At 48.2% G+C, this 22,993-nt stretch overlaps 1 non-coding gene and 7 pseudogenes across 1 annotated transcript; all 8 read left to right on the forward strand.

The window, feature by feature from the left end:
* The first annotated feature begins 2,417 nt into the window (after nucleotides 1–2,417).
* Nucleotides 2,418–2,537, forward strand: LOC141268407 (5S ribosomal RNA; annotated as a pseudogene).
* A 933-nt stretch (nucleotides 2,538–3,470) lies between these two features.
* On the forward strand, nucleotides 3,471–3,589 carry LOC141269113 (5S ribosomal RNA). The gene has a single exon (XR_012321474.1). It is a non-coding gene; the product is annotated as a 5S ribosomal RNA (ribosomal RNA).
* Nucleotides 3,590–4,210: 621 nt separating this feature from the next.
* Nucleotides 4,211–4,330, forward strand: LOC141267659 (5S ribosomal RNA; annotated as a pseudogene).
* Nucleotides 4,331–5,272: 942 nt separating this feature from the next.
* Nucleotides 5,273–5,403, forward strand: LOC141268687 (5S ribosomal RNA; annotated as a pseudogene).
* A 4,213-nt stretch (nucleotides 5,404–9,616) lies between these two features.
* LOC141270103 (5S ribosomal RNA) lies at nucleotides 9,617–9,735 on the forward strand (annotated as a pseudogene).
* Nucleotides 9,736–10,356: 621 nt separating this feature from the next.
* Nucleotides 10,357–10,476, forward strand: LOC141268384 (5S ribosomal RNA; annotated as a pseudogene).
* Nucleotides 10,477–11,426: 950 nt separating this feature from the next.
* On the forward strand, nucleotides 11,427–11,545 carry LOC141269804 (5S ribosomal RNA; annotated as a pseudogene).
* A 6,853-nt stretch (nucleotides 11,546–18,398) lies between these two features.
* On the forward strand, nucleotides 18,399–18,518 carry LOC141269603 (5S ribosomal RNA; annotated as a pseudogene).
* Nucleotides 18,519–22,993: the final 4,475 nt, after the last annotated feature.

A 22,993-nucleotide genomic window follows, 5' to 3' on the forward strand; every position in this document is an offset into this window, starting at 1 on the left:
AAATCCAGCATCTGCGCACATTCAAATAATGAATTTTTTTGTGATGCCATAACTTGGGAAACTGAATTTAGGAATTTGAATTTTTGTACAAAAGTTGTTATCATATGTTGTACTTTTCCATTTTTGATGAGAGCTTTGTACAACCGTTCAAATATGGACATGAATGTATATGTACATTCCTTCCTATCAATCCTTAGTTTCTGCAGATCTTCTATGTTGGGAAAATTCTTTGTGACACAATAAATCAAATATCTTAATCTGTCCGAATCATTTTCCCATCCATTAGGAGAGTCATTTTCACAGGGAATTAAATGTAAATGTCTGGACAATGTCACAGGAATCCATATTTTAAATAATTGATTCCTCTCCTCATTGGATAAATCAAACTTATCAGAGAAGCTCTCAAATGTCTCTGAATTTCTACAGGCATGGATTTTGACATCATATTTTGGCATGATTTTGTATAATTTCAGCAAATTTTTCCTCATTTTAATTTGGAGTTGAGCCTGGGTAATTCCAGAATTCTCTGATATTTTTAGTGGCTCTTGTACGTCCGTTCCTCCTACGTCACTCACGTCTCCTCCCACATCACCTAGTATATCGGTTTCTCGTATGTCAGTCATGTCTCCTCCCATGTCAGGTTTCTGTATGTCCGTCTCTTGGTCAGACCCAAGATCACCTTCAGTTACAGACACGTGTCTTACTTCTTGTTCATTTTCCACATTACAGTCAGAATCAGTATCACCGTCTGACACTTCTACACTATTTTCCTGCTTAGAAATCTCTAACACAAGACTATGAAAAAAATCTACCAAATGTAGAATATTTCTCAATTTCTGTTTGTCTCTATTTACCAATTTAGAAGTTAATTGTAAATTTTGCAATTCACATTCTTTGTATAAACTGAGCCACAAAACTTCTATGTCATCTCCTACATTAACTTTGAAATTAATATTACTTTGTTTAGCAAAAGAAGAAATTATATCCATATTTTGCTTACCTTAAGATTCCTTGGCTTCTCTTTATCAGCACGTCCTGTCTTCAGTTCGTCTGATTCTTTTCCTGTGTGATTCTGTTCCTTGTTAGTACCTCTGCTTCCTGTCTTTCCTCAGTCTGTGGGTCCTTTCTGCTTCTCGTGACAAACTAGTGAATTTACTGACACGTGAACAACAGCTGTTCAGCTCGTCAGGACTCCCCCCTTGTTCACGGAAGAAATTCACTTACTTAATTTAAAAAAAAAAAAAACAGGACTGGCTGGCTCACCATTGTAAAATAATACTCTTCCTGTATTATTTTTTTCTACTGAGGACTTCTCAAAGTATCAATATCACGATATTCTTATAAAAAAATGTATCTATTTATTCTTGGATTGTCCATTAAAAAGAATCAGATTGCAGCAGGTACATACAATAATTAGTTATAAAGTAATTGTCCATTTGTCCATAATTAGCTTAATTGTTGAGATTCACCCATCTTTCCTTGGATCCTGGCTGGTAAATCATGTCTTTGTCCAGCATGTGTCCAGGCCTACATGTCATCTGCTTCTCAGCATGAAGATTCTGTGTCTTGTGGGGTGGGCAGAGCAAGAGAGCCCCCCCTTTCTGTACCATGGGCTTTTATAGCCAGTCGTATGGACACCTGTTCTACATATGGTAGTGAACCAAAAATACACACACAAATAGCGCATGTCAACTAGACACGATGGCTGAGGCATAGAACTCAGAAAAATGATTATCGATTAACATTCCAAATGAATTTCCATAATTAACCATTTAACAGAGACCGCCTGGGAATGCCAGGTGCTGTAGGCTTTTGCTTTTTCCTTCCTTCCACCAGCAGGGGGCACTCTCTTCTATGCCTTTTTTCCATTCCCTTTCACAAGTGCACGCATTCATTCTCTTTTCTTTTTTTCATTTGCTTTCCCTCTTGCGCTATTTCATCTCTGCAAAATACCAGCATCCTTCTGATCACCATGGGCCTCCAGCATTGTTGCTTCTTTAATTTTAATACTAGAACCAGCGTCTCCCGCGTGGCTGGAGGCAACCACCGGTAACCCCAAGCAGAAGACCTTTGCAGGCAACACGACCCTCCCCCCTGAAGAGCAGCTCAAAGTCACTGGCAACCATCTCACCCTCTTCCTTCATTCACCCCTGGACGTCTCGCTCCGCCCCCAAGTTACGGGTCCAGCTTGCTCTTTCTGTCACATTACCGCGATGAAGGGTTTAGCCTGCAGGAGACCCTGCGCCGAGCAATTTTTGAAGACACCTGATGCGGCGGTTGAATCACTGCTAAACAAACCACACCTGTAGGGACGGCACAGCCTTTGCATGGACCCTTCGGAGCCCGCCCCGTCACGGCCAGATTGCTCGCCATCAAGCGATCCTCAGAAAGGCTGGCCGGGCGATGGATCGAGCAGCGTCTACTGGCCATACAACCTTGGATACGCCCGATCTCGTCTGATCTCGGAAGCAAATCAGGGCTGGGCTCGGACAGTACTTGAATGGGAGACCTCCTGGGAACACCGGGTGCTGTAGACCATTTTGATGACGTTTTGCCCTACTGCCCAGCTCGGCTAGCATGGAACGGCGCCTTGCCGGACACCGACCTTAAGTAACTTAGATGATGGAAGCCCCAAGGCCTCTGAGCCAGTTGGCAGCTAAGTACGCTACCCCGCCGCCCTTCACACAGGCCTGACACCGAGCTCCTTGCCACGGCTAGGAGTGCTTATTGACTCCGCAGCTCGCCGTGTGGAAATGATGGCATTAAAAGCACCCGGGGCCGTGAAGGGGCCAGGCTTACAGCAGGTGCCCAGGGAAGGTTTTGGATGCCGGCAGCCTAGCGAGGGCCAGCAGAAGTAACATGTTTCTCTGCAAAGAAGCTTGTGTAACCAAGCCAGACGGCTAACAAAGAGCTAACCTCAGTGCAAGGAAGGCAAGGAAGGAATTGGGGAGGGGGGGGTGATTCCTGCTAGGGGCCTGAAATCATAAAACAGGCAGGAGAGTCTGACGCATGGTGATGGAGAGGTTGTAGGGGCAGATAGGGGGTGTTGTCACGTGCGAGCACGTGTGCATGCTGGCTTGTGTGAGAGAGTGCGCTTCCTAGGTGTGGCGCGCTGCAGACAGTCAAAGGGATTGTTCCCTTTCATTAAAAGTTAATCCCCGGCTGCAGGGTATTAGAAAGCAACTAACCGCGCTGTACTCACCCTACCCAGTTCTACCGGTGAGTCTCGCCTCTGCTCCCGGCCTGTGTCATTGGCCGTGAAGCTGACGTTCCGTCGACAGCGATGCAGCCGATCAGTGAGCTCAGCGGCTCTGAGTGGGGCGCTGTGTCTACAAGACCTTTTAAGGAAGCCAGCAAAAAAATTGAAGAGAAGGGAAAGTACAAAAGGACCTGATCTTGCTGAGCACTGGAAAGGGCAGCCGGCAGCCAGACTTCAAAGTAGAAAAGCAGCAAGTGAGAGGCTTGTCTCTGCCTATGGCCACACCACCCTGAAAACGCCCAATCTCGTCTGATCTTGGAAGCTAAGCAGGGTTGGGCCTGGTTAGTACTTGGATGGGAGACTGCCTGGGAATACCAGGTGCTATAGGCTTTTGCTTTTTCCTTCCTTCCACCAGCAGGGGGCACTCTCTTCTATGCATTTTTTCCATTCCCTTTCACAAGTGCACACGTTCATTCTCTTTTCTTTTTTTCATTTGCATTCTCTCTTGTGCTATTTCATCTCTGCAAAATACCAGCATCCTTCTGATCACCGTGGGCCTCCAGCATTGTTGCTTCTTTACTTTTAATACTAGGCTCCTTTTCACCAGGACCAGCGTCTCCCGGGTAGCTGGAGGCAACAACCGGTAATCCCAAGCAGAAGACCTTTGCAGGCAACACGACCCTCCCCCCTGAAGAGCAGCTCAAAGTCACTGGCAACCATCTCACCCTCTTCCTTCATTCACCCCTGGACGTCTCGCTCCGCCCCCAAGTTACGGGTCCAGCTTGCTCTTTCTGTCACATTACCGCGATGAAGGGTTTAGCCTGCAGGAGACCCTGCGCCGAGCCATTTTTGAAGACACCTGATGCGGCGGGTAAATCACTGCTAAACAAACCACACCTGTAGTGACGGCACAGCCTTTGCATGGACCCTTCGGAGCCCGCCCCGTCACGGCCAGATTGCTCGCCACCAAGCAGTCCTGAGAAAGGCTGGCCGGGCGATGGATCGAGCAGCGTCTACTGGCCATACCACCTTGGATGCGCCTGATCTCGTCTGATCTCGGAAGGAAAGCAGGGCTGGGCTCGAAGAGTACTTGGATGGGATACCTCCTGGGAATACCAGGTGCTGTAGACCATTTTGATGACGTTTTGCCCTACTGCCCAGCTCGGCTATCATGGAACGGCGCCTTGCCGGACACCGACCTTAAGTAACTTAGATGATGGAAGCCCCAAGGCCTCTGAGCCAGTTGGCAGCTAAGTACGCTACCCCGCCGCCTTCACGCAGGCCTGACACCGAGCTCCTTGCCACGGCTAGGAGTGCTTATTGACTCCGCAGCTCGCCATGTGGAAATGATGGCGTTAAAAGCACCCGGGGACGTGAAGGGGCCAGGCTTTCAGCAGGTGCCCAGGGAAGGTTTTGGATGCCGGCCGCCTAGCGAGGGCCAGCAGAAGTAACATGTTTCTCTGCAAAGAAGCTTGTGTAACCAAGCCAGACGGCTGACAAAGAGCTAACCTCAGTGCAAGGAAGGCAAGGAAGGTGCGGAAGGAATTGGGGAGGGGGGGGGTGATTCCTGCTAGGGCCCTGAAATCATAAAACAGGCAGGAGAGTCTGACGCATGGTGACGGAGAGGTTGTAGGGGCAGATAGGGGGTGTTGTCACGTGCGAGCACGTGTGCATGCTGGCTTGTGTGTGAGAGTGCGCTTCCTAGGTGTGGCGCGCTGCAGACAGTCAAAGGGATTGTTCCCTTTCATTAAAATTTAATCCCCGGCTGCAGGCTATTAGAAAGCAGCTAACCGCGCTCTACTCACCCTACCCGGGTCTACCGGTGAGTCTCGCCTCTGCTCCCGGCCTGTGGCATTGGTCGTGAAGCCGACGTTCCGTCGACAGCGCTGCAGCCGATCAGTGAGCTCAGCGGCTCTGAGTGGGGTCTTCTGTCTACAAGACCTTTTAAGGAAGCCAGCAAAAAAATTGAAGAGAAGGGAAAGCACAAAAGGACCTGGTCTTGCTAAGCACTGGAAAGGGCAGCCGGCAGCCAGACTTTAAAGTAGAAAAGCAGCAAGTGAGAGGCTTGTCTCTGCCTATGGCCACACCAACCTGAACATGCCCCTGAACATGCCCAATCTCGTCTGATCTCGGAAGCTAAGCAGATTTGGGCCTGGTTAGTACTTGGATGGGAGACCTTCTGGGAACACCAGGTGCTGTAGACCATTTTGATGACGTTTTGCCCTACTGCCCAGCTCGGCTAGCATGGAACGGCGCGTTGCCGGACACCGACCTTAATTAACACTAGAACTACTGATGGAGTCATTTTGACTCCTTTCGTTTTTTATTTCTCTTCTGTGACTACATTTTTCAGAATTCCAGCTTGAAACTCGGTGACTTTTCCTCAAATATGATGTGAAAAAAGATTTTGTGAGAATAAATAATTTTGGTGAAAAATTTGCGCGTTTTTTTCAAAATTTACCAAGAACTATTGAAGGGAGTCATTTTGACTCCCTACTATATTTTGAGGTCCTTTTGTCACTAAATGTTGCTATAAAGTTTTGTGCATATTTTTTTCACTCTGTCTTATTTACCCTGATGTTCATATAGATGTAGTTCAATTTACATGTCAACTTTTCACATTTTCCTTGTGTTTTACCTGCTTGTATTACTGTGTAATGCTGAACAAAATAGCTTGTTTACTCTAGGCTCTTATCTTATGCCAATGAAGGGTGGTGTTTTTCTAAGGTCCTAGAAGGAGACAGTATTCTGGATAGTAACTTTACTTTCAGTTCAGCTGAAGAGACAAAGAGAACAGACGCAGACATACGAGCTCTGAAGACTCATACAGGTATGAATTGTTATGAAATAGTTTAGCTGTCTGTCAACTGATTCAGCCCACCTACTTTTGAAGGTGGCAGAACAGTTATTATTTCTTTTAGTTTTCATTTCATTTCTATTTTTCAGCAGGGAACTATATAGAATTATGGAATTTGTGAGGAATATGGAGAGAAGACGTTTGATAAAGCCTCAGGATATTCTGGCTAGTTTGCAATCCATACCGGAGGATGAATCAGAATCCGAATTGCAGGAACATGTATTTGATTCTGACAGTGATGAAGATTTCATTCCTCAGAACATATCAAGTGAATCTGAAAACTCAGAAGGAACAAATCCGGAAGGTAAGTAGTTATGTGTATTTATTTGTTCTTCCACACACTGAGTTAGGGCCTGTGCACACTAGCAGAATTCTGGCTGAATAGCCATCTGGATATTCTTGCCGCAATACAGGCCGTACCTGCCCGCTCATGCCTGAAGCTCCGCTCCGAACCCCGGGCTGGAGCCGCTGTCAGGGACAGAGCAGCGCTTGCTTACGCGCGAGCACGGCTCCGTCCCAGACAGCGGCTCCAGCCCGGGGTTCGGAGCGGAGCTTCAGGTATGAAACTCCGCTCTGTACCTGAGCGGGCAGGTACGGGCCGGATTGTGGTGAGAATATCCGGTCGGATATTCCGCCGCTAATCCAGCCAGTGTGCACGGACCCTTACAATACAAAAATTCTAAATATTCATCAACTTTTTTACAGATTTTCCAAGCACATCAACTGGAGATCGGGCTCATGCAGTTATGTTGCCTCGTGACCATCCTCCTGGTCGTGGACAGAAAAAATCAGCAAAACGTCCCAGAAATGAAAGAACAACAGATAACGATGGCGGCGAAGGTAATGCAACAACAAACACCAGAGAAGGCGAATCTGAAGAAATACTAGTTTCAGCGGATGGTATTCAATGGAAACCTGTTGAAATTGGAGAACACTTGCCTGGTAGGCGTGACAGCCAAAATATTCTTCGAGAAGCACCTGGCCCTACAGGATACGCCAGAAGAAATATCATTATCGATAGTCCTTTGAGCGCATGGCGTTTATTTTTTGATTCATATATATTGACACATATAAAGAACTGTACGCTTGCAGAAGCATGCAGGAACAATAATTTACAGTTTACTCTATCTGATGAGGAGCTAGATGCATTCATTGCGATGTTCTATTCTTGTGGAATATCTGGCACGAACTGTCACTCGATTAGCAGTATTTGGTGTAATGACTGGGGAATACCGTTTTGCAAAGCGACAATGTCTAGGGACCGCTTTGTTGAAATTATGAGGTTTCTCAGATTTGATGAGAAATCTACTCGATCGGAGAGACTGCAAACGGACAAGTTTGCTCTATTTTCTACTGTGTGGGACAGGTTTATTGAAAATTGTATTGCGTGTTACAAACCTGGCCCATACATAACGGTGGATGAGCAACTTTTCCCAAGCAAAACTAGGTGTCCTTTCACGCAGTACATGCCTTCCAAACCAGATAAATATGGCCACAAATATTGGCTAGCTGTTGATAAGAGGAGCAAATATCTGGCAAATGGCTTCCCTTATCTAGGCAAAGATGACACACGCCGTGCTGAGGACCGTTTAGCTGACCATGTGGTAATGAAGTTATTGGACCCGTTTTTGAAAAAAGGTCGCAATGTTACAACCGATAATTATTTTACTTCAGTAAAATTAGCTAAACAGCTAAAAAGCAAAGGAACAACCATCGTGGGAACACTGAACAAGATAAGGCGAGAAGTGCCTAAAGAAATAAAATCCATGAAAGAGGAATTGTACAACACTAAAGTGTTTAGAAATGAAGACAATTTTACACTTACAGTAGATCAAGGAAAGCCCAACAAAAATGTTGTCATTTTGAGTTCCGTCCATCCAGATGTTGTTGTTGCGTCTGATTCCGCTAAAAAAACTCCAGAAACGGTAAAGTTTTACAATGAAACAAAATATGGAGTAGATGTAGTGGATCAGATGGCATGAAAATATACCACACGAACATGCACAAGGAGATGGCCTGTTCATGCATTTGAAAATGCCTTAGACTTTGCGGGTATAAATGCATGGATAATATTCAAGGAGATTACCCACCAAAAAATGTCACGCAAGGCATTTTTGCAAACGTTGTGAGAGAGTTGAGTGGTCCTTATGTCACAGATAGGGAAAAGGGTTCCACGTCCCAAGTTTCTACATGCTCAGAAGTGATGGTTCAAACAAAATTTTGCCAGATCAAAGAAAAGTGCAAGAAAAATAGATCTGTCGGAAATTGTAAGACTTGTGGTAAGTCTTTGTGTGGGCAATGTACTGCCATAAATCAAAGGCAATGCCTAAAATGCGAAACACCAAATGTTTAGAAGGTGAATTCTGCGCCATATTTTCATTTTTATGCTCCTCCACCTACATTTTCTCTGCTTTTTGTTCTTCAGTTGTTGTTTATATGTGTGCACTTGAATAAAAAAAAATGTTTGAAAAACGTCTATTATAATTATTGTTATTTTCTGTAGAAAAATAAGAAAAGCAGAAAAAAAACAATCAAAAGCATTTCTGTTGGATCTCACAATAATAATACATTACAAAAAATATAATTATTAATAAATAACCACAAATGAAACTCTAAAAATAAACGAAAACAAGCAAGGAGTCAAAATGACTACTTTCAGTAGTTCTAGGCGGGGTCACGAGTCCAGTAGTCCTAGTGTTAAGTAACTTAGATGATGGAAGCCCCAAGGCCTCTGAGCCAGTTGGCAGCTAAGTACGCTACCCCGCCGCCCTTCACGCAGGCCTGACACAGAGCTCCTTGCCACGGCTAGGAGTGCTTATTGACTCCGCAGCTCGCCGTGTGGAAATGATGGCGTTAAAAGCACCCGGGGCCGTGAAGGGGTCAGGCTTTCAGCAGGTGCCCAGGGAAGGTTTTGGATGCCGGCCGCCTAGCGAGGGCCAGCAGAAGTAACATGTTTCTCTGCAAAGAAGCTTGTGTAACCAAGCCAGACGGCTGACAAAGAGCTAACCTCAGTGCAAGGAAGGCAAGGAAGGCAAGGAAGGAATTGGGGAGGGGGGGGGGATTCCTGCTAGGGCCCTGAAATCATAAAACAGGCAGGAGAGTCTGACGCATGGTGACGGAGAGGTTGTAGGGGCAGATAGGGGGTGTTGTCACGTGCGAGCACGTGTGCATGCTGGCTTGTGTGTGAGAGTGCGCTTCCTAGGTGTGGCGCGCTGCAGACAGTCAAAGAGATTGTTCCCTTTCATTAAAAGTTAATACCCGGCTGCAGGCTATTAGAAAGCAACTAACCGCGCTCTACTCAACCTACCCGGGTCTACCGGTGAGTCTCACCTCTGCTCCCGGCCTGTGGCATTGGCCGTGAAGCTGACGTTCCGTCGACAGCGCTGCAGCCGATCAGTGAGCTCAGTGGGGCATCCTGTCTACAAGACCTTTTAAGGAAGCCAGCAAAAAAATTGAAGAGAAGGGAAAGCACAAAAGGACCTGGTCTTGCTGAGCACTGGAAAGGGCAGCCTGCAGCCAGACTTCAAAGTAGAAAAGCAGCAAGTGAGAGGCTTTTCTCTGTCTACGGCCACACCACCCTGAACACGCCTGATCTCGTTTGATCTTGGAAACTAAGCAGTGTTGGGCCTGGTTAGTACTTGGATGGAAGACCACCTGGGAATAATACATGCTGTAGGCTTTTGCTTTTTCCTTCCTTCCACCAGCAGGGGGCACTCTCTTCTATGCCTTTTTTCCATTCCCTTTCACAAGTGCACACATTCATTCTCTTTTCTTTTTTTCATTTGCTTTCTCTCTTGCGCTATTTCATCTCTGCAAAATACCAGCATCCTTCTGATCACCGTGGGCCTCCAGCATTGTTGCTTCTTTACTTTTAATACTAGGCTCCTTTTCACCAGGACCAGCGTCTCCCGCGTGGCTGGAGGCAACCACCGGTAACCCCAAGCAGAAGACCTTTGCAGGCAACACGACCGTCCCCCCTGAAGAGCAGCTAAAAGTCACTGGCAACCATCTCACCCTCTTCCTTCATTCACCCCTGGACGTCTCGCTCCGTCCCCAAGTTACGGGTCCAGCTTGCTCTGTCTGTCACATTACCACGATGAAGGGTTTAGCCTGCAGGAGACCCTGCGCCGAGACATTTTTGAAGACACCTGATGCGGCGGGTGAATCACTGCTAAACAAACCACACCTGTAGGGACGGCACAGCCTTTGCATGGACAGTTCGGAGCCCGCCCCGTCACGGCCAGATTGCTCGCCACCATGCGATCCTGAGAAAGGCTGGCTGGGCGATGGAACGAACAGCGTCTACTGGCCATACCACCTTGGATACGCCTGATCTCGTCTGATCTCGGAAGCAAAGCAGGGCTGGGCTCAGACAGTACTTGGATGGGAGACCTCCTGGAAACACCGGGTGCTGTAGACCATTTTGATGACGTTTTACCCTACTGCCCAGCTCGGCTAGCATGGAACGGCGCCTTGCCGGACACCGACCTTAAGTAACTTAGATGATGGAAGCCTCAAGGCCTCTGAGCCAGTTGGCAGCTAAGTACGCTACCCCGTCGCCTTAACGCAGGCCTGACACCGAGCTCCTTGCCACGGCTAGGAGTGTTTATTGACTCCGCAGCTCGCCGTGTGGAAATGATGGCGTTAAAAGCACCCGGGGCCGTGAAGGGGCCAGGCTTTCAGCAGGTGCCCAGGGAAGGTTTTGGATGCCGGCGGCCTAGCGAGGGCCAGCAGAAGTAACATGTTTCTCTGCAAAGTAGCTTGTGTAACCAAGCCAGACGGCTGACAAAGAGCTAACCTCAGGGCAAGGATGGCAAGGATGGCAAGGAAGGTGTGGAAGGAATTGGGGAGGGGGGGGTGATTCCTGCTAGGGCCCTGAAATCATAAAACAGGCAGGAGAGTCTGATGCATGGTGACGGAGAGGTTGTAAGGGCAGATAGGGGGTGTTGTCACGTGCGAGCACGTGTGCATGCTGGCTTGTGTGTGAGAGTGCGCTTCCTAGGTGTGGCGCGCTGCAGACAGTCAAAGGGATTGTTCCCTTTCATTAAAAGTTAATCCCCGGCTGCAGGCTATTAGAAAGCAGCTAACCGCGCTCCACTCACCCTACCCGGGTCTACCGGTGAGTCTCGCCTCTGCTCCCTGCCTGTGGCATTGGCCGTGAAGCTGACGCTCCTTCGACAGTGCTGCAGCCGATCAGTGAGCTCAGCGGAACTGAGTGGGGCGTTGTGTCTACAAGACCTTTTAAGGAAGCCAGCAAAAAAATTGAAGAGAAGGGAAAGCCCAAAAGGACCTGGTCTTGCTGAGCACTGGAAAGGGCAGCCGGCAGCCAGACGTCAAAGTAGAAAAGCAGCAAGTGAGAGGTTTATCTCTGTCTACGGCCACACCACCCTGAACACACTTGCTCTCATCTGATTTTGGAAGCTAAGCAAGGTAGGGCATGGTTAATACATGGATGGGAGACCGCTTGGGAATACCAGGTGCTGTAGGCTTTTGCTTTTTCCTTCCTTCCACAAGCAGGGGGCACTCTCTTCTATGCCTTTTTTCCATTCCCTTTCACAAGTGCACACATTCATTCTCTTTTCTTTTTTTCATTTGCTTTCTCTCTTGCACTATTTCATCTCTGCAAAATACCAGCATCCTTCTGATCACCGTGGGCCTCCAGCATTGTTGCTTCTTTACTTTTAATACTAGGCTCCTTTTCACCAGGACCAGCGTCTCCCGCGTGGCTGGAGGCAACCACCGGTAACCCCAAGCAGAAGACCTTTGCAGGCAACACGACCCTCCCCGCTGAAGAGCAGCTCAAAGTCACTGGCAACCATCTCACCCTCTTCCTTCATTCACCCCTGGACGTCTCGCTCCGCCCCCAAGTTACGGGTCCAGCTTGCTCTTTCTGTCACATTACCGCGATGAAGGGTTTAGCCTGCAGCAGACCCTGCGCCGAGACATTTTTGAAGACACCTGATGTGGCGGGTGAATCACTGCTAAACAAACCACACCTGTAGGGACGGCACAGACTTTGCATGGACCCTTCGGAGCCCGCCCCGTCACGGCCAGATTGCTCGCTTTTATGCACACGCCCGGACTGACTGGCGTGTGCGGGAGTAGTGGTTCCACTGGACCATGAACCGGAGAGTGCCTGGAGGGGCGTGACTAAGTATCTGGCCGATCCGACCAAGGTGGCACGACGGCATACGACGCCAGTGCACCAAGGAGAAACCGGGCAGAGGGACCAGGTGCTACTCCAGGTCAAACTCCGGACACGGGGGTTGACCCACACAGGGATTACTGGAACAGGCAGGTTAGGCTGGCACAGACTGGTGGATATAAGCGAACACGGCAGGTATGCAGACGGGTGGATACAGGCGAGTATGCAGGCGGGGAGGTACTGGCCGAAAGGACGGGCTGGAGCACAGAGAGGAAAAGACCCAGTACAGACTGGGTCACAGAAACAGAACCGCAGATGCGGTAGCCAAACACAGCAGAGAGGGAATGCCAAAAGCGGTGGGCAAGAGCAGAGCAGGACGGGACTGCCGGAGCAGCGAGCGCAAGCAGAGCAGGACAGGACTGCCGGAGCAGCGAGCAGAAGCTGAGCAGGACAGGACTGCCGGAGCAGCGAGCAGATGCAGAGCAGAAACCGCAGGAGCGGCAAGCAAGGCAAGAGCAGAGTGGAAACCGCAAGAGCGGCAAGCTAAGCAGGAACAGAGCGGAAACCGCAGAGCGGTAAACAAGGCAGGAGCAGGGCGGAAACCGCAGAGCGGTAAACAAGGCTGGAGCAGAGCGGAAACCGCAGAGCGGCTAAGTAGGCAGGAGCAGAGCGGAAACCGCAGAGCGGCAAACAAGGCAGGAGCAGAGCAGAAACCGCAGAGCGGCAAACAAGGCAGGAGCAGAGCAGAAACCGCAGGAGCGGCAAGCAAGGCAAGAGCAGGGCAGAAGCCGCAAGAGAGGCAAGCTAAGCAGGAGCAGAGCGGAAACCGCAGAGCGGTAAACAAGGCAGGAGCAGAGCGGAAACCGCAGAGCGGTAAACAAGGCAGGAGCAGAGCGGAAACCGCAGAGCGGTAAACAAGGCAGGAGCAGAGCGGAAACCGCAGAGCGGCAAACAAAGCAGAGCAGGGGGGACAGGGCTCTGTTCACACGGAACAGACAGGAAGAGAAAGACAGAGCCATATACCCACAGGGTACTTGCAGTGAAGTAGCGAGTGGACCACAAACTCACAAACGGGAGTACAGAGACAACAAGCAGGAGTTAGGTACGAGTTCAGACTCTGCAGAAAAAGGAAGGGAACGGACATAGAGGCAAAACAGGTAAAGGATAGGAGAGAGTTCAGACTGGAACTGAGTGTACGGAGGAGACCGACACTGCAGCGGGATACAGGAGCGGGTCTGGGAATACGGCCCCCAGAGAGGCGGGACGAACAGGCAAGGAGCGTGTTCAGACAGGACAGACAAGATACAGGAGCGGGTCTAGGTAATCGGCCCCTAGAAGGCGGGAGGAACAGGCTAGGAGCGTGTTCAGACAGGACTGGAAATACAGCCTCCAGGAGAGGCAGCAGGCAAGAGTACACAGACAGGACTCAGTTCAGACACGGGAACTGATACCGCAAGGCAGGAGACATAGACAGGACTCAGTTCAGACACGGGAACTGATACCGCAAGGCAGGAGACAAAGACAGGACTCAGTTCAGACACGGGAACTGACACCGCAAGGCAGGAGACATAGACAGGACTCAGTTCAGACACGGGAACTGATACCGCAAGGCAGGAGACAAAGAACGGGACCTGGCACCTTCAGAGTGCAAGCACACACTGAATGAAACACTATGCTCAGGCAGGGATAGATGGGAGCAGCTGAGCTATATACCAGGTGACAGACAGCAATAGGCTGAGGACGCACAAGGGGTGTGACCCACAGCAGGTACAAAAAGCAGGAAGTGATCGGGCGCCGCCCTTAAGCAGCAGAAACAGACACAAACACACAGCATGGAGGGAAGCCAGAGAGACATTCTGGACAGGAGATCAAATGCGCGCTCTTGCACAGTGGGAGATGGACCACTATGCAAGGACGCCGCCAGTTATGTTACAGTACCCCTCCCCCTTACGACCCCTCTTCTTCAGGCCTGCCAGAATCTCCCGCAGGGAATTTGAGGGCCAATTCTTCCCTTCGAAGAGATCACTTCCACTGTCCACCGGAAAAACTGGTCTCCTCTGGGTAGCTAGGATGCTACCTCCCATCCAGCCACCCTTAGCAACAGACGAAATGGGTGGAGTACCAGGAACAGCACACAAGGAAGTCTCACTCCACATACTTTCAGGTGGCATCCCAGAGGGTACAGAAGACAACTGGAAGCCCTCCACCGGTTTGGAGGGGGACAGAGACTTGGGGGTAATCTCTGCTTCGAGGTACATCTTGTCAAGCTCACAGGAAGAAATCGACGGGTTATCAGGTACAGGATGAGGAAAAGTCACTGCCTCTTTGTTATCTGGTGGTACCCCGGAGGATTCAGGAAACAACTGGAGGTCCTCCGCCGGGTCAGAAGAGTGCAGAGGCTCAGAGAAAACATCTGCTTCAGAGTACACAAGGTCGGACTCACTGGACGAAGCAGGCAAGGTATCGGGTACCGAGTATAGGAAAGTCTCTGTCCATTCACCACCAGGTGGCACCCCGAAGGGTTCTGGAGACAACTGGTGGTCCTCCGCCTGGTCAGAGGGGTGTAGAGACTCACGGGTAACCTCTGCTTCAGAGTACACTAGGTCGGACTCACTGGACGAAGCAAGCGAGGTATCAGATCCAGGATATAGGAAAGTCTCTGTCCATTCACCACCAGGTGGCACCCCGAATGGTTCTGGAGACAACTGGAGGTCATCTGCCTGGTCAGAGGGGTGTAGAGACTCATGGTTAACCTCTGCTTCGGAGTACACTAGGTTGGACTCACTGGACGAAGCGAGCGAGGCATCAGGTACAGAGTATAGGAGAGTCTCTGTCCTTTCGCTACCAGGTAGCACCCCGAAGGGTTCAGGAGACAACTGGAGGTCCTCCGCCTGGTCGGAGGGGTGTAGAGACTCGGGGGTAACTACCACTTTGGGGTACCCATTGTCAGGCTCACAGGACGAAGCGTACAAAGTATCGAGTACCGGGTGTAGAGAAGTCTCTCTCCATTTATCATCGAGTGGAATCCCGGAGGATTCAGGAGGCAACAGGGGGTCCTCCACCAGGTAGTAGAGGTGCACAGACTCTGAGGTAACCACAGCTTTGGAGCATCCTTGGACATGCACACCGGTTAAAGTGGGTGAAGCTTCTGATGCCGGGTGCAGGAAGTTCTCCTGTGTGGAGTCTGGATGGGCAGAAGTCTCTTCGGGCAGGAGAACTGGTGCACTACCCACGCACATTACCCGTTGGGGCTTCTCCGGGATACAGGGAGATGAAGCTTCAGTAGGGACTTCAAGGTTGGGGTCAGGAGGTCTGAGGGAGGACAGACCCTGGCGTGACGGCTTGCCTCTACGTCTAGCACGTCTGGACTGCCTCTTGAGGTTGGGAGAAGTATTCCGGAAAGCGTAGTCACCCTGTGAGGATTCTGGGTGGGCAGTAGTCTCATTGGGCTGGAGGACTATTGCGCTACCCACACACATTACCCGTCGGGGCTGCTCTGGGATATTGGGAAGTGAAGCTTCAGCAGGGGCTTCAGGGTTAGGGTCCTCGAAGACCACACGAAAGGCCACCAGGTAGGCCTGCAGGTCAAGGACGACAGGATCCCATGCTTCCTATAGGGGGGTGACCCATTTCAAGGCATCACCCGCTAGGTAGTCAATCATAAAGGCCACTTTAGCCCAATCGGAAGGAATATAGAGAGGGTAGGCCTTAAAGTGTAGCATGCATTGCTCCACAAATGCACGACACTGTCTTGGATCCCCATAGTAACGTGGGGATCCGCAGGAACGAAAGCTGATAGATCCATCTGGACGGTGCGTAATTCGCCTGGAACTCAGCTAAGGGAAAAAAAAATGTATCTATTTATTTTTAATGCATGTATTCACTAGAAAACGTCTCAGAGAGCGAAGGCCATGGGGCTCAACGGGAACCATGGCCTGAGCATGCTGTTATGCACACGCCCGGACTGACTGGCGTGTGCGGGAGTAGTGGTTCCACTGGACCATGAACCGGAGAGTGCCTGGAGGGGCGTGACTAAGTATCTGGCCGATCCGACCAAGGTGGCACGACGGCATACGACGCCAGCGCACCAAGGAGAAACCGGGCAGAGGGACCAGGTGCTACTCCAGGTCAAACTCCGGACACGGGGGTTGACCCACACAGGGATTACTGGAACAGGCAGGTTAGGCTGGCACAGACTGGTGGATATAAGCGAACACGGCAGGTATGCAGACGGGTGGATACAGGCGAGTATGCAGGCGGGGAGGTACTGGCCGAAAGGACGGGCTGGAGCACAGAGAGGACAAGACCCAGTACAGACTGGGTCACAGAAACAGAACCGCAGATGCGGTAGCCAAACACAGCAGAGAGGGAATGCCCGAAGCGGTGGGCAAGAGCAGAGCAGGACGGGACTGCCAGAGCAGCGAGCGCAAGCAGAGCAGGACAGGACTGCCGGAGCAGCGAGCAGATGCAGAGCAGGACGGGACTGTCAGAGCAGCGAGCAGAAGCAGAGCAGGACAGGACTGCCGGAGCAGCGAGCAGATGCAGAGCAGAAACCGCAGGAGCGGCAAGCAAGGCAAGAGCAGAGTGGAAACCGCAAGAGCGGCAAGCTAAGCAGGAGCAGAGCAGAAACCGCAGAGCGGTAAACAAGGCAGGAGCAGAGCGGAAACCGCAGAGCGGTAAACAAGGCAGGAGCAGAGCGGAAACCGCAGAGCGGTAAACAAGGCAGGAGCAGAGCGGAAACGGCAGAGCGGCTAGGTAGGCAGGAGCAGAGCGGAAACCGCAGAGCGGCAAACAAGGCAGGAGCAGAGCGGAAACCGCAGAGCGGTAAACAAGGCAGGAGCGGAGCGGAAACCGCAGAGCGGCTAAGTAGGCAGGAGCAGAGCGGAAACCGCAGAGCGGCTAAGTATGCAGGAGCAGAGCGGAAACCGCAGAGCGGCAAACAAGGCAGGAGCAGAGCAGAAACCGCAGGAGCGGCAAGCAAGGCAAGAGCAGGGCAGAAACCGAAAGAGCGGCAAGCTAAGCAGGAGCAGAGCGGAAACCGCAGAGCGGTAAACAAGGCAGGAGCAGAGCGGAAACCGCAGAGCGGTAAACAAGGAATTAGCAGAGCGGAAACCGCAGAGCGGTAAACAAGGCAGGAGCAGAGCGGAAACCGCAGAGCGGCAAACAAAGCAGAGCGGGGGGACAGGGCTCTGTTCACACGGAACAGACAGGAAGAGAAAGGCAGAGCCAGATACCCACAGGGTACTTGCAGTGAAGTAGCGACTGGACCACAAACTCACAAACGGGAGTACAGAGACAACAAGCAGGAGTTAGGTACGAGTTCAGACTCTGCAGAAAAAGGAAGGGAACGGACATAGAGGCAAAACAGGTAAAGGATAGGAGAGAGTTCAGACTGGAACTGAGTGTAGGGAGGAGACCGACCCTGCAGCGGGATACAGGAGCGGGTCTGGGAATACGGCCCCCAGAGAGGCGGGACGAACAGGCAAGGAGCGTGTTCAGACAGGACAGACAAGATACAGGAGCGGGTCTAGGTAATCGGCCCCTAGAAGGCGGGAGGAACAGGCTAGGAGCGTGTTCAGACAGGACTGGAAATACAGCCTCCAGGAGAGGCAGCAGGCAAGAGTACACAGACAGGACTCAGTTCAGACACGGAAATTGATACCGCAAGGCAGGAGACATAGACAGGACTCAGTTCAGACACGGGAACTGATACCGCAAGGCAGGAGACAAAGAAAGGACTCAGTTCAGACACGGGAACTGATACCGCAAGGCAGGAAACATAGACAGGACTCAGTTCAGACACGGGAACTGATACCGCAAGGCAGGAGACAAAGAACGGGACCTGGCACTTTCAGAGTGCAAGCACACACTGAATGAAACACTATGCTCAGGCAGGGATAGATGGGAGCAGCTGAGATATATACCAGGTGACAGACAGCAATAGGCTGAGGACGCACAAGGGGTGTGACCCACAGCAGGTACAAAAAGCAGGAAGTGATCGGGCGCCGCCCTTAAGCAGCAGAAACAGACACAAACAGACAGCATGGAGGGAAGCCAGAGAGACATTCTGGACAGGAGATCAAGTGCGCGCTCTTGCACAGTGGGAGATGGACCACTATGCAAGGACGCCGCCAGGTATGTTACACTCGCCACCAAGCGATCCTGAGAAAGGCTGGCCGGGCGATGGATCAAGCAGCGTCTACTGGCAATACCACCTTGGATACGCCCATTCTCGTCTGATCTCGGAAGCAAAGCAGGGCTGGGCTCAGACAGTACTTAGATGGGAGACCTCCTGGGAACACCGGGTGCTGTAGACCATTTTGATAACGTTTTGCCCTACTGCCCAGCTCGGCTAGCATGGAACGGCGCCTTGCCGGACACCGACCTTAAGTAACTTAGATGATGGAAGCCCCAAGGCCTCTGAGCCAGTTGGCAGCTAAGTACGCTACCCCGCCGCCTTCACGCAGGCCTGACACCGAGCTCCTTGTCACGGCTAGGAGTGCTTATTGACTCCGCAGCTCGCCGTGTGGAAATGATGGCATTAAAAGCACCCGGGGCCGTGAAGGGGCCAGGCTTTCAGCAGGTGCCCAGGGAAGATTTTGGATGCCGGCCGCCTAGCGAGGGCCAGCAGAAGTAACATGTATCTCTGCAAAGAAGCTTGTGTAACCAAGCCAGACGGCTGACAAAGAGCTAACCTCAGTGCAAGGAAGGTGCAGAAGGTGCGGAAGGAATTGGGGAGGGGGGGGTGATTCCTGATAGGGCCCTGAAATCATAAAACAGGCAGGAGAGTCTGATGCATGGTGACGGAGAGGTTGTAGGGGCAGATAGGGGGTGTTGTGCATGCCGGCTTGTGTGTGAGATTGCGCTTTCTAGGTGTGGCGCGCTGCAGACAGTCAAAGGGATTGTTCCCTTTCATTAAAAGTTAATCCCCGGCTGCAGCCTATTAGAAAGCAACTAACCGTGCTCTACTCACCCTACCCGGGTCTACCGGTGAGTCTCGCCTCTGCTCCCGGCCTGTGGCATTGGCCGTGAAGCTGACGTTCCGTCGACAGCGCTGCAGCCGATCAGTGAGCTCAGCGGCTCTGAGTGGGGCGTTGTGTCTACAAGACCTTTTAAGGAAGCCAGCAAAAAAATTGAAGAGAAGGGAAAGCACAAAAGGACCTGGTCTTGCTAAGCACTGGAAAGGGCAGCCGGCAGCCAGACTTCAAAGTAGAAAAGCAGCAAGTGAGAGGCTTGTCTCTGCCTATGGCCACACCACCCTGAACACGCCTGATCTCATCTGATCTCGGAAGCTAAGCAGGGTCAGGCCTGGTTAGTACTTGGATGGGAGACTGTAAAATAATACTCTTCCTGTATTTTTTTTTTCTACTGAGGACTTCTCAAAGTATCAATATCACGATATTCTTATAAAAAAATGTATCTATTTATTCTTGGATTGTCCATTAAAAAGAATCAGATTGCAGCAGGTACATACAATAATTAGTTATAAAGTAATTGTCCATTTGTCTATAATTAGCTTAATTGTTGAGATTCACCCATCTTTCCTTGGATCCTGGCTGGTAAATCATGTTTTTGTCCAGCATGTGTCCAGGCCTACATGTCTTCTGCTTCTCAGCATGAAGATTCTGTGTCTTGTGGGGTGGGCAGAGCAAGAGAGCCCCCCCTTTCTGTACCATGGGCTTTTATAGCCAGTCGTATGGACACCTGTTCTACATATGGTAGTGAACCAAAAATACACACACAAATAGTGCATGTCAACTAGACCCGATGGCTGAGGCATAGAACTCAGAAAAATGATTATCGATTAACATTCCAAATGAATTTCCATAATTAGCCATTTAACATTTCCCCCTTTTTTGAGAATAAAAGGACTTTAACTGAAATTTCTCAAAAGAAGATACATTCATCAATCATTTTTTCTTTCCTTCTTCCATGGCAATATCATTAAATTTCCATAATAATAATAATAGTAATAATAGTATTAATATCGGATTATTGTTATATAATGATGTGAATTCATGTTATGGTAAGCCGTGACTAATATTCATTTAATATGTATAATTATACTTCCCTATATCTAAATTGAAGCAATCGCGGGTTCAATCGTCATCATCTGATGTCATTGGGTCGTCGTCTCGACTTCTTCTTGGTTTTTTTATAACACAGTCTTTAGATGAAAACTTCTTTGAAATAAATTACAGCATGTAGATATTGTACAGTCCATAATTGTGTTCATTATTGTTTAGTCCATAAACTGTACTCTTTATTAGAAAGATCATGTGTGTCAGTTGATAAGAAAACAAAGTCCATGGATGAAATGTAGCTTTAATATCTGTGCAGTGTCACCTGGACTTACGTTGGATCGTCTTTGGAATCTTCCGTGTGTCCGCACTGGTCTCGTGTCACTTTTGGAACAGATGTGACGTCTTTGGTCAGTAAAGCAAGGGTTAACTTGACACTTTCCTGCTTTATATAGCACCATAACCAGTACTCAGTCCTTTATATACAGGACACATATGCCAGGTATTACCTGTTCACCAGCTTTCATTGAAGCGTTGCAGGTGATAAGTAACCACTGGAAAGTGATGAAACTTAAACACAAAACAGTACATATAGGATCATCGTCCTCTGCCGTCCTGGTGATCAGTGGTGTGAATTGTATTGTATGTAATGGACACAGTCTATTATAACACTCAGCATTCACACCTGTTACCTTCTGAGACGTCCGGATATCAGTTGCTTCTTCTTGTAACTTTTGAGAATCTCTTTGATTTATAAAAATTAAAAGTCTTTATTAAGATAGAATTCATAATTGCGATGTCTTGATTGAAGTCTTCATTCCCTAATCTGATACCAAATCTGGCAGTTTTTCCTAACCTATAATATCACAGCGTACCATAGCAATCAGTAATATCCATCTAATTATTATCAAAATATTAAAATAAATTATGTTTGGAATAATAAACAATAATATATAATAATTCATTATCAATCAAGTTCTCCATATGATAGAACATTTTTATGTCATAGGTGTAATTACCTTTTCCAACCCATAGGTGTCAGTGTATTTTGAAAAAACAAGTTTTTATATCTTTATTAAACCAATAATATCAAAGAATGTATACTCCTGAACCAAAATGAATAAATATATGAATGTATGAATGAATGAATGAATGAATAATTGAATGAATGAAATGTTGTGTTTACTCAGAAAATGTAAACATTTTTTTCCTTAGCAATATATATTTAATGAAGCAATACTCTTGTATTAGACATTACTTTATTAAATATTAATGTGTTTTCTCAATTGAGATATTGAACTGAAATAAAATCAAATGAGAATTAAAAAATGAAAAAATAGAAAAATAAGAAGTATAAAGTAAGAATAAAATTTTAAAAATGAAAAATAAAATTAAGAGTAAAAATAAGAATAAAAATAAAAATAAGACCTTTAAATTTTAATGACAAATGCAGAGTAATTATATTCTCCATAAAAAATACCCTTATATCTCCATTATCTGGATGATTTCATATTTGTCATAACCTTGTACCACCAAAAAATATTAAATTTTGCAACTTTGCATGTAATACCCTTCTTAATTATACCATAGTACCTTATTATTATTTCTTCTTTATTAAAATGTGTGGAAAATAAGTATTGATCAAAAGTGATTATGTAATCAGGATCAAAGACACATTTTCCCCCTTAATACCAAAAATATTATTTTATAAAATTTATGTATATATCAGAACCAAATTAAAAATAATTATTCTTCTAGAAATATTGTGCATAAATTTCATATCGATGTGTAGCATAGATTTGACTAAAGAGAGGTGTGTACCTATTTAGGTAACCATTAAAAATAATATTATAGTTATTCAAGAATATTATCATGTGGAAAATTATTCTAAATATAAATTTGCTTTGTAAACCATTTTGATGTGTGGTTGCCCTTATCCACTATTAGTTAAATCAAGAAATAATAATTATTAAAGAAATATAGAAATATATATATGTAGATACAGTGCCTACAAGTAGTATTTAACCCCCTGCAGATTTAGCTGGTTTGATAAGATGCAAATAAGTTAGAGCCTTCAAACTGCAAACGAGAGTAGGTTTTATGAACATAAGCATAAATCTTACAAACCAAAAAGTTATGTTGCTCAGTTGAATTTTATTAAATTTTAAACATAAAAGTGTGTGTCAATTATTATTCAAACCCTATGTTTAATATTTTGTGGAATAACCCTTGTTTGCAATTACAGCTAATAATCGTCTTTTATAAGACCTGATCAGGCCGGCACAGGTCTGTGGAGTTATCTTGGCCCACTCCTCCATGCAGATCTTCTCCAAGTTATCTAGGTTCTCTGGGTGTCTCATGTGGACTTTATTCTTGAGCTCCTTCCACAAGTTTTCAATTGGGTTAAGGCCAAAATCTCCAGGTAGGCTGTGCTATCCATCTTCCCATGGATGAGGACCAGATGGCCAGGCCCCTTGGCAGAGAAACAGCCCCACAGCATGATGCTGCCACCACCATGCTTGACTGTAGGGATGGTATTCTTGGGGTCGTATGCAGTGCCATCCAGTCTCCAAACGTCACGTGTGTGGTTGGCACCAAAGATCTCGATCTTGGTCTCATCAGACCATAGAACCTTGAACCAGTCTGTCTCAGAGTCCTCCAAGTGATCATGAGCAAACTGTAGACGAGCCTTGACATGACGCTTTGAAAGTAAAGGTACCTTACGGGCTCGTCTGAAGCGGAGACCATTGCGGTGGAGTACGTTACTTATG

Source organism: Phyllobates terribilis, unplaced genomic scaffold (genome assembly GCF_046119375.1).
Source record: "Phyllobates terribilis strain yellow unplaced genomic scaffold, ASM4611937v1 Scaffold_4__5_contigs__length_816908805, whole genome shotgun sequence".
Classification (NCBI taxonomy): domain Eukaryota; kingdom Metazoa; phylum Chordata; class Amphibia; order Anura; family Dendrobatidae; genus Phyllobates; species Phyllobates terribilis.